This window comes from Nannobrachium achirus (genome assembly GCF_963921795.1).
Source record: "Nannobrachium achirus genome assembly, chromosome: 24".
Taxonomy (NCBI): Eukaryota; Metazoa; Chordata; class Actinopteri; order Myctophiformes; family Myctophidae; genus Nannobrachium; species Nannobrachium achirus.
This window is the reverse complement of record NC_137831.1, coordinates 39,450,611-39,462,104: the sequence shown is the minus strand read 5'-3', so window position 1 is coordinate 39,462,104 and position 11,494 is coordinate 39,450,611.

The window sequence follows — 11,494 nt, the reverse complement described above, 5'->3', positions numbered from 1 at the left end:
TATGCATTCGGTTTATTCATTTTTTCCCATGTCTCGGTAGTATTTACACTGTGTGTGTGTGAGTGTGAGACGGATGCCACTAGGGCTGTCACAATTATTACATAATCGTCTAATCGCAATTATTTGACATAATCGCAATTATTTTTCATAATCGTCATAATCGTTTCCATGTTGAAAATTTTTCATAAATATAAAAAGAAAAGTAAAAAATAGTGGAAATAGCAGATCTACAAGCTCGATGCGACGCGTTGTGAGCTTGTAGATCTTTTTTAAGTATAAAGTTGTCAAATATGTCAGTAATTTCTTTGTATATTTAGGTTATGTGTCATATCTACCATGTACAACTTCAAAGCCTAAAAGCCAAACAGAAATGTAATTGTCAACGTCAAAAACACAATTAAATAGTTAATCGCAATTATTTGAGTGACAATTAATCGTCATGTAAAATGTCATAATCGCGACATCCCTAGATGCCATCAGTAGTCCAATTGCCTCAAAACATTGCTCAGAGGTTGAGTCTAGGGCAGGGTTCCCCAATTAGTTTTCCCCAAGGGCCGAATTATGTCTAGGGTACCAAGCTGAGGGCCACAACATTGGAGGGGGCGACAGTGGCGTTCCCGCTATTCCAGCGACAGTTTTCGTCGTCGTCGGGTGAAAATCCAAAACCATTCGTTTTGAATTTATCATTTTTTCAACGCCTCGCGGTGCGAGGCGTTGTGTGCTTGACTGTAGATCTGCTGTTTTCACTACTTTTGTGCGACGGCCTTGTATGATGAAGCAGGGCTTTACTTAGGGCTTTGCGAAAGAACATACAAATTTGAAGATACGAGGTTTCCACCCAACAACGACGATATACTAGTGTTGTTGCTGCTCTTATACCACCATTATTACTGGGGTTGGTGGGGGCCAGACAGTAGCCCCCCGCGGGCCGCAAATGGCCCGCGGGCCGCCTATTGGGGAACCCTGGCCTAGGGTATGGGGCAATAATCTTTATTGTTTATCGCGATTAACCCATGTAGGATGGGAACCCCTTTGGGGGATTTTACCTTTCAAGACTGCTATGTACAAAAAAAAAAAATATATATATAAGAATGTTGAAAGTATGACTAATGCTATTGATGATGTGTGTGAATGTGTTACTGTAGAGATTGATATGTATGGAAACAAAGAAAAACATTGTCAGCTGTGTGTATATAGCTCCAGATTATAGTGTTGAGACTTTAAAGAACTTAATGTAGGGTTGACTATATCTGTGGGGACGTTAATATTGATCTTTTGAATCCTAAAAATAATATATGAATCGATGAATTTACTATATCCTATTATAACTCAACCAACTAGAATAACTTCAGATTCAGCTACTTTAATAGATAATATTTATACTAATAATATGCAGAACAATATAGTGAGTATACTCATGAATTAGTCAAGGGGCCAAAACTGAAAAGTGCTTCAGAAATGACTTTTGCGGCTATGTTTGGGTAGAAGCTGACAACCTTTTTTTTTGTGTTAGAAGGTACCCATAGAAGAAGTTTTAAGGTGGTTGGCATTTTGAATTTATTTTCTGGTGACTTTTATAAGCCCTTCAATAGTTGAATGCCCATTTCATGCTATAGTCAAATAATCCGATTAAAGGGCCTACACCATGCTTTTAAAACTATATTTTTTGTATAAATATATGCTCAAAATTGAGTCTTAGACAGGTTTTAACCCTCAACAAACACTCTGACCATTCTTTTTGTTTGTTCTAGCGCTACTATAATGAGGCTCTCCAGCTGCAATACCAAAACGGCCTCTGTTTGCTCAGGGGCGCATCTAGTGGGGTTTTTCCACCCCTCCCCCCTCCCCTCCTCTTCACTCCTCCCCGGACCCCACGTTGACAACAAAAATTTTGAAAAAAAAAGCTTTTTGAAAAAAAAAGTTTTTTGAAAAAAAAAGTTTTTTGAAAAAAAAAATGTTTTGAAAAAAAATGTTTTGAAAAAAACATTTTTTTTGAAAAAAAAAAAAAAACGGGAATCCGTGTGACGTCACACGGATCAACTCTCAGAACAGCGCTGTTCTGAGAACCCGTGGAAAGCTTTTCATCTCTGTCTTCCCAAAACCAGAGAAAGACACAATGGTCAGAAATAGGACTTTGTGAGGATAGAAGGTGCCAGTGGGACCCCAAAAAAAGGTTTTAAAATAGAAAAAGTGAAAATTCATGGTGTAGGTCCTTTAAACATCATAAGCATTTCATTAATTCTTTACTTTTAAATGTATTTCTTTCAATGTTATATTAAAGGAAATAGATGAAAGAACAATATGGAAAGTTATTTTGAATGTTGTTGCAATAGATTTGTAAATATTATGGTAAAAGGCGTTCTTGTCCATTTTGAGTATACAAGAAATGACTCAATTTAAAACACACATCGCACCAAAATGGATAACATAACCGGTCACAGAATAACTGCAAGACTAAGAATACATTGAAAATGTGTCATGCTAAATAGACAATATGACGATACAATAGAATATAACATGACAACTCCCAATGCTGATGGCAAACTGTACCGTACTGTCCTGGGTATTATCTAATAATGGAAATATGTGTAATCAGTAAACAAGAAGCACTCTGGTATGGTCAAATAATTTGAAAACAAATAATACAATGTATGTAATAACAGTAAAAATGTATGTAATAACATACAATTTTGGTGAACTTAATAATAATAGATAGATACCTATTTCCTCCAGCAAGGGAAATTTAGTATTTTCAGCCCAACCCAGCTGATTCGCTGCGCACAAGGAGCACATGAGCAATTCACCCTTTGTTAGCCTCCTGGTTTGTCCCTGACTGACCAACCAGCAGGCCTTAAAACATAATTTTTGGAGAAATAAAAACATTTAAAAACATGCTGATTCACTATGCTGCCTCTGAGCAGCTCCAATTGACTGAAACAAAGTTTGAAATTAGAATTGAGCACACAGAATAACAATGATAACAATAACAATGAAGCAACTGAATTAACATGGCAGTCGATGGAATGTCCCACTGAATGTCCCACCAAGACACAGCAACCAATGGGTGTGGAGAGGGGCAGGACAATGGGCGGGACTTGACAAAGGGTGAATTAGTGTTGAAGGGACACATCGACATTGCTACCCTGGCCTGGAATCACACCAACCAGGGGCTCTGGTTCCCCAGGCAGGCTCCCTAACCATTCTGCTATGCCGCCCCCAACTCTTTGTGTTTCACTAGTGAGGCACTACTCCTGATCAAGGTCTATTTCTTCATTGTCAGTTTCTTGTCAAATTAGTTTTTGTACCAAGCTGCACAGGCACATCCATATGCTTCACTGCAGTAAATCCCTCTTTTACAACAGAGACGATGCCCTGTACTGCCCTGGTTTCCACTTGCTTTGCATCCACAAACTGTAATTTCCAAGCATCTGGCCTGAAGAGGTTCTTAAGTTTAAAGCTGGGGGACCAACCTGCCTTCTACCATGTGCCAGCCACAATTGATTGGTGAGGGTAGCTTTGGATACCCTCGTTGATTGTGGGTCCTCATGATGTGCAGAGTCAAGGCATCACTTGTTGGCGGAAATGTATCAAGATTGGCTTTCAGTTTTCAAAACAGGCCACAGAAAACTGCATGAATTGATTTGCTGGTTGATTTTGAGTGTGCATACAAACTGCCAATGAGATAGTAGCTGTACTTGGTACTTCATCCTCACCAAAGTTGTGGAGAAGTTGAGGGCTGGAACTATTTCCAGGCTCTCTTTTTCCTATACTGAACTGACAGTGAGATCATTAAATGCTAACAGACCATTTAGTATCTCACTTGTCATTTTGATATCTTTAACTTTTTCATGTATCCACATTTCTTGTCTCAGTTGGTATGCAAACATAAGAATTAACACCAGCACAGCTGTGTCTCTGCAGAGAATGATGCGCCTCTGATAGCCTTGGTTGTTGCATCAGCTGAATGTAGAAGTACAGTATGCGAGTAACAGCTTCTTTATACTTAATATGAAGCTACAGGTGACACCTTTTCAGGATCCTCAAACCCTCCACTAATACCAATTTCCTGACCATAATTGGAACTACAATATCTTCTCTAACTCATTTGAGGAAATGGGTCAGATTGGCTTTGTTTTCATCCATTTAATTTAAGCTAAACTAGCCTACAGCCCCTTGGTGTGAAGCAGACAGACTGTGATGTTGACGCCCATTTGTGATGTAAATCGCATCACAGGACAGCCGCCTACAGGCCAAAATTTGGGAAAATATTTTAAACATTTGGGGATTATGAGAAGTAGAGACACATCTGAAGGTGATAAAGTTGATGTTGGGCAAGGTACATGCGTTATTGATTTTTATATTGTGTTTTTTAGACAATTGAGCAACTGCTGAACGTGGAGTTACAGATGGACGGTCGGACCAACCAGCATACACACTATTTTTTGGGGTGATTCTAATTAGGTTGTGGGATATCCCTGTCTGGCTTCACACACTTGGTTCAGATTCTTTCAAGCTTGGCATCCAGGGTTGCCAACAGAGGACTGTCAGAATCCAGGAGATTTCTATTTTTTTTGTAAATAATCATCTACATATTATTTATTATATACAGTATGTCACAGTCACAGCCCCTTTGACCTGGCCTGTAGGGCCTGTGGTGTCCATATGGTGTTCTCCCTGTATGTATGCTTCTTCCACAGAGCCTATGGGTGTCGGCCAATGAGCCTGATGATTAGGTGCATTTGGAGCACCTGGCCAGTGTTCCCTGGAGCCCTACATAAGACTGGGTGGCAAGCCAGTCTCTCTCTCCCTGTCCAGACGACAGCACCTCTTTTGTTTGCTTTCCCTTATGTTTGAGTTTGCACACTCTACAACACCCCACACTACACCTACCACACATCCATGCATTGCTGACACTACTGATTACTGAGCTACACATCTGTTATGTGCCTGCACATATGCACACCTCACTATACAGCATGATGACCATTATTTGTTCACTAATGATTATTTGTCCTCTGGTTTAGTGTCCACCCTGACTGGCTGGCTCTGATCTGCTCTGCTGCTGTTTCTATGCATGGCTATTGGCTAGACATTCAACCTGCAACTCAACTGATGATTGGCTTGGTTTCTCCGCCCTGTGTCAGCTGCTCTCCATCTGTGATTAGGGCCTAGGCTAGAGTGTTTGTCAGCTCCCATGAGTCCCCCAGCACCCCAACAGCGAACACCCAACATGTGGTTCCTTAGTTAAGTTTTCCTGTATTTGTTAAGTTCTGATGGGTTGTTCGTAAGTATTATTTGGTTGTTGATCATAGTGTAGCTCTTTACTTTGTTTTGGTAGTTTATTGGGAGCTGTGGTGGGTCGACGGCCACATAGTGGCTGGCCCACCCAGCTCCCCTCTTGTTAGTGGCCAGCCTGTCCTTTTCTTTTGTTTGGTTAGGATTTTTGTTAGGTCTTTCAGTAGTTTGTTACACTTGTGTTTCTTTGCAACATATTCCACTATTTGTGACTGAATCTGACACTGGGGCAGTCATCTCGCTTGGTACCACTTTAGACCACAGCTGATTTTTTTTTCCCTTCTTTAAAATGTGATAAAGCCACAAAAGTATTTCATAAATATCAGGCTACATTTCACTTTAACGCCAGAGCTTAACTCTGCATGTAAATAAGACTTTTTTTTAATTAATGTGAGAGTTCGGACATAATTCTGTTGGTCCTCCCACCAGCCATGTAGCTACAATGCTTGTTTATTTTTAATCAAGCCACAGTTTGTCAGCCCTTTGTAGTCAAATGCGGTAAAATCGGGACTCCATTACCTAGTGTTGCAAACCACAGTATTTATCCCGTTCATGTAGTGCCAGCCACGTATGTTCCAAATGAACCACGTTACGTTGTTATGATTTAATCTATTATTTATTTATTTATTGCGTTGGTCTGTAACAATAAAAGCACTTGAATTATGCACCAGCTTTTATGTAAAATAAAGATTCAATGCTTTTTGAGACCTGACTTTGTCCGTTTCTTATGTTATAGCCCTTGGTATTTGAGCCATATTTAAAGGGTCGTAACAGCCCAAACTCTTGAAAGTATTACTTAAACATTTTGTTAATAAATTATTTTTACATTTAAAACCACTACCACGTGTCCTCAATTTGTCATGGCCCCACAGGCTGGGCTGTGACACATACACATTTAATTATATATTTAATAATTCAGTATAATTCAGTTAATTGAGAAACTTTATAAACTTTAAAGTTTCTAAATGTTTTTTAATAGTGTGATGGTACTTGCCTATTGTAGCACTTTGAGATTGTCACGAATGTGAAGTGCATTTATAAATATAAATACTGTTATAAAGTGAGAGGCAAAACAAGAAAAACTTGTGGCTGAAACTGCTATAGTTTTGATAATCTGAAACTAAGAAATCCATATGACAAAAAGGGTATGAATTTTAATGACATTACTTGGGCTAAAATGAAGGGGAAAAAAAACTGTTTGTTTTAAAGTGCTTTCAAGTGTAAATGCAGGTGCAGACTCAGTAAAAGTACAAATGTTCAAACAGATGGTTTTAAACAATAACCTGGAATAGAACTCAGTTGTGTCAAAATGAACCCTGATCATCAGGGGGTGATCTAGTAGATTCAGTCATTCTATCAGGAGTAGAGGTGTTTGCAGTGGATTTTCATCTTTTGACCTGTCATCTCTCCTTTCAACTTTAAATATAACCTCCAAAATTCTATTAGTGTGAAAGGCCTGGTGGTGCAAGAGTAAAGCAGATGCCTCACAACCTGAAGGTTGAGGGTTTGAATCTTGGTCAGGGAATGTCTTCATTTTTCTTGTTTTTAAGGCGATGAGGGCGGAGAGAGCCCAGCTCCCTCTTCACGCCCTCTTTTAGCCCTGGTGGAAGAGGGAGGAGTTTGCAGCTGCCACACCTCCAGGGGGAGGAGCTTTAGAAATGTACATATTAAGTTAAATTATTTGTATTAAACATTTTCTTTAATTTATTTGTTTTTTTTCCCTTTATGTTTGTAATTTTCCCCAAGCAATTTTGTGGTTCAAGTTTTTTTGGTTTTTTTTGTCGGGATGTTTGAGTTCATTGTAGTGCACTTTTTGGTTGGTTTATTGGCTTTTGATGTTATTTTGAGTTTTGAGATTTTGCGGTTTTCTTTGGGGTTTGAACCTGGAACCTTTGACTTATAAACCTTGGTTTTAACCATTGAGCCATTCTGGCATGGGTGATACAATGGCGGAGGTAATATTTAACCCAACTTTTAGAATTTAGATGGACAGTGAAAATATCTAGTGAGGAATTGAACTCCTCACAACTCCTCACTCTTGGTTTGTTGAACCTGTATTCATCTCTTGAGCCACACTGACATGGATGATACAATGGCGGAGGTAATATTTAACCCAACTTTTAGAATTTAGATGGACAGTGAAAACATCCAGTGGGGAATTGAACTCCTCACCTTTGGTGTGTTAAACCTGTGCTCATCTCTTGAGCCACATTGACATGAAAAAGTACTGCAGAGAACATAATACTCAACCTACGGTGGGTTCTTCAGGCTTCAGTATTATGTTGATCATGGCCAGTAATAATGTCAGTATCATGTCCAGTATCATGTCAGTAATAATGGTCAGTATCATTTAAGTTATTATATCGGGTAGAGGTGTTTGCAGTGGATTTTCATTTTCTGACCTGTCACCTCTCATTTCAACTTTAAATATACGCTGCAAGATTGCTTTGGTGTGAAAGGCCTGGTGGTGCATGAGTGAAGTAGATGTTTCACTACTTGAAGGTTGAGGGTTTGACTCTTGATCTTGATCAGGGTATGTCTTCATTTTCTGTGTTTTTAAGGCGACAGGGGCAGAGAGAGCCCAGCTCCCTCCTCACACCCTCTTTTAGGCCCGGTCGGTGGAAGAGGTAGAAGCTTTAGAAATGTACATATTAAGTTGCATTGTTTATTCAACATTGTCTTAATATTGGGGCTTTTTATATTATTATGTTAGTGTTTTACCCAGCAGTTTTGTGGTATTTTTCGGTTTATATGTGACGGGCATTGATTTTTCCCATTACCATTTTATTTGATAATTGTTTTGTTGTGACATTTGAGTTTCATTGTAGTGAACTTTCAGTTTGATTTACCAGCTATCTTAATTGTTTGGTGGGTAGAGATATTTCAGTTTTATTTGAGGTTTGAACCTGGAACCTTTGATTTGTTAACCTTGGATTTAACCTTTGAGCCACGCTGGCATGGATTGCCCAATGGCGAACGTAATACTTAACCCAACTATTAGAATTTAGATGGACAGCAAAAATATCCTGTGGAAGATTTGAACTCCCTGCTTCAGTGAAAAAGTGAAAGATGATATTCATCCAGAGATCTTAAAGTTCTGTATTTGTCAGCCTCAGTGATTATCCAACGCAACACACTGTCAAGGGCTGCGACCTGAACCTCCGACTTTTCGACAAGTAAAATCTGATCAATACAAACTTGGCCACAGACCACTATCTGAAAACATGTAGTGCCAGGAGCTCCTATAAGAAAGATTTGTATTAAAAGATAAAAAAATTAAGATGTTGGAGACAAATAATCAAGCTGGGGAATCACCTGTGACTCCCAATACGCCCAACACCATGCAATGACCCTCAAGCACCAGTAGAGATCACTAGACACCAGACTATATCACCAAATCTCCTGTAATTATGAGTGTGTTGAGGGTTAGGGTAAGGGTAGTCTGGGATCACTTCACTTTACGGGGTTTGATCCGGTCGGGAGCGGAAACCACTTTACGTCATGTTGTAGTCCTAGACGGACTACACTTTGGCCGGAACTATCAACCGGATTCAGTTTTAACCCAAAATATTCCCCTGCACCCAAGGACATAGATTTAGGGCCTACCTAATAAACACCTTGATGCGGCGTAGTTTTGCTTTCGAAAAATTAGTTTGGTATATGCATCTTTTAGTTCAACTCGTAGCGACTGGCAAGACTACGCTAGGCTTCTCGAGCATTTTAATAGTGATTGGGGAAACAAACGACGGGGACCAAATCAAAGCGACGCCGCTTCGAGTGGTTTCCGCGCTTTAGGCGGAAACCAAACGGTCTGTTGTGAACGAACACCAGGCTTTCTCCCGAGAAAGACTGGTAGGCGAGGTTAGGGTAAGGGTAACCCTATGAATGTGTTGAGTCAGGCAGAGTTAATAAGGCACAAAATATGCTGAGCCCCCTTTAAAGCTGATAGAAATAAAAACATAAAACATTGAAAATGTAGGTCATACAGATCGGGCCAGGGGAGGGTTAAGGCTGGGCGAGGTTTGTTTTGCGTTTTCCCGGGGGAAGCGAATGTCGCTTCTCTCCTCCGACCCTCCGAGCGGCGGTCACGCGTGGCCAAGTTGTGCATTTTGTTCAACTTGGCCAGGTGTGACCGAGGCTCAGAGGGTCGGAGGAGAGAAGCAACATTCGCTTCCCCCGGCTCCACCCATTACGTCCTGACAGCCAATCAGCGCTGCTCAGACACAGAAATGTTTGGGACTCCCTTTTTTTCTGCTAAAAAAACGTCTCGATTCCCTTTGAAAAAACATTGGCAGAATTCTGGATCTTTACTTGTTAACAGAGTTTTTGTTGCAGTATTGATAGCCTACTTTTACTTCACTGGAGTGTTTTACATGTTTGGAGTTAGTAGGATAATAGTATATAATCTAGTGATAGCAGTCACAGACTGCATTATCAGTCCAGCACGGCGATGTCGCCTTGCAATGCTTTCTGTGCTGCTATTAAAGTTTTTCTGCTGGAAATCAGTCTTTAAAAAGTAAAGACTAAAGTGGGAACCGAACCCCCAACTTCTGGTTCATCAGTGCGGCATCTTAAGTCATTGAGCCACTTGATGCTCAAGCCATGATGGTATTTTCTTATTAAAGGAACAACAAACAACGTTACAAAAGAAGAAAAAAAGAAGCCATTTAACAGCATGTTTGTCTATGGTTTGTTGTTGCTGTTGCTTGTCTGGATGTTTGAATATCATGATTATATTCTACGCTGAATGAATTGGTGCTTTTCTCATCAGCCGGGCAGCAACCTGCGAGCTGCCTTGGAGCCTTTAAACGCAGGCCTGTCAACATTGGACTGTCAGAATCCAGGAGACTTATTTTTTGAACCGCTTCCAAGGTGTGGCTTTGTCTGTCCCGTACATGTGGGCCATCTGATTGGTCAATTTTGTCTGTCCCGTACATGTCCCGTGCATTCTTGACCAATTGAGGATTGGTCAAGCTTCACATGCCAATTTGGCCCTCCAGACAAAATCATTCTTTCATTCAGAATTCATAAAAATATAGAACTAAAGCACATAGAAAGTAAAGATCTAGAACACAGAATGTATATGTGGCGGAGAGCGTCGCAGCCCCAGCCTGAAGCCTCAAAAGTCTAGTATCTGCTCTCATTCCATAGGGATGTCCCTTTGGAGTGATGGTTAAGATATTGGACTTTCGCGTGGGAGGCCTGGGTTCGAAGCCCGGGTGGGGTGGTTCCGATTCCTCTCCGTTACAATGGTGCCGTGACCCGGATCCGGGCTTCCCTGTAGGAGGAGGTCAAAGGGGTGTGAGTGTGGCGGAGCCTGAAGCCTCAAAATTCTAGTATCTGCTCTCATTCCATAGGGATGTCCCTTTGGAGTGATGATTAAGATATTGGACTTTCATGCGGGAGACCCGGGTTCGAAACCGAGTGGGGAGGTTCGGATCACATATAGATCTAGAACACAGATTTCATAGCTCTAGAACACATAGAATAAAAATTTCACTTCGAACCGAGGTTTGATTTTTTGGGGGTGCACGGAACTCCCCATGCCCCGATTTTACCACTTTTAAGTCAGTGATAAAATGACCTAAACATTATTTTCAGAGATGCCAACCAGGTTAGAACCCATCACAAGGGGTTAAAGATTAGTTCTGAATAGGTTGGCAACTTCTACCCCGAGATAGCTGCATATGTCTCAATATCATCTTCGGCCCCCCGACTATAGAACGAAGCAAATGAAAACATTTTAACACTCACTTTTTCTTTTCTCTAATTACAATCTAAAATATGAACGCTTGTTGTAAAAAAACAAAGTTGTCCTTTAATTGCACTTGTTTTCAATATGAAGATTGCCAAAACAGTTAGTGGTATGTGATTTTATTTATTTATTAAAATCATAAATATAATTAACACAGAGGACAGTATCCACATTGGGCTTCGACATGTCGGTCATCAAATTTAAAATCTAGTAGCTTATTGCTGGCAAAAGATCAAAACGACTACTAATAGCACACATTAACCCTCAAGAGCTTTTTAAAAATATACAGTATACAAACCACCATATTGCATTTATTCAGTCAATCCCTGTATCGTTCAGTGCTGTGCTCTTGAGCAAGATGACAAGCCGCTATCTGGTCCATTGCTCCAAGATAACATTGTTATCTAAATCATTAAAATAGTACAGTTAGAAATGTTTACACCA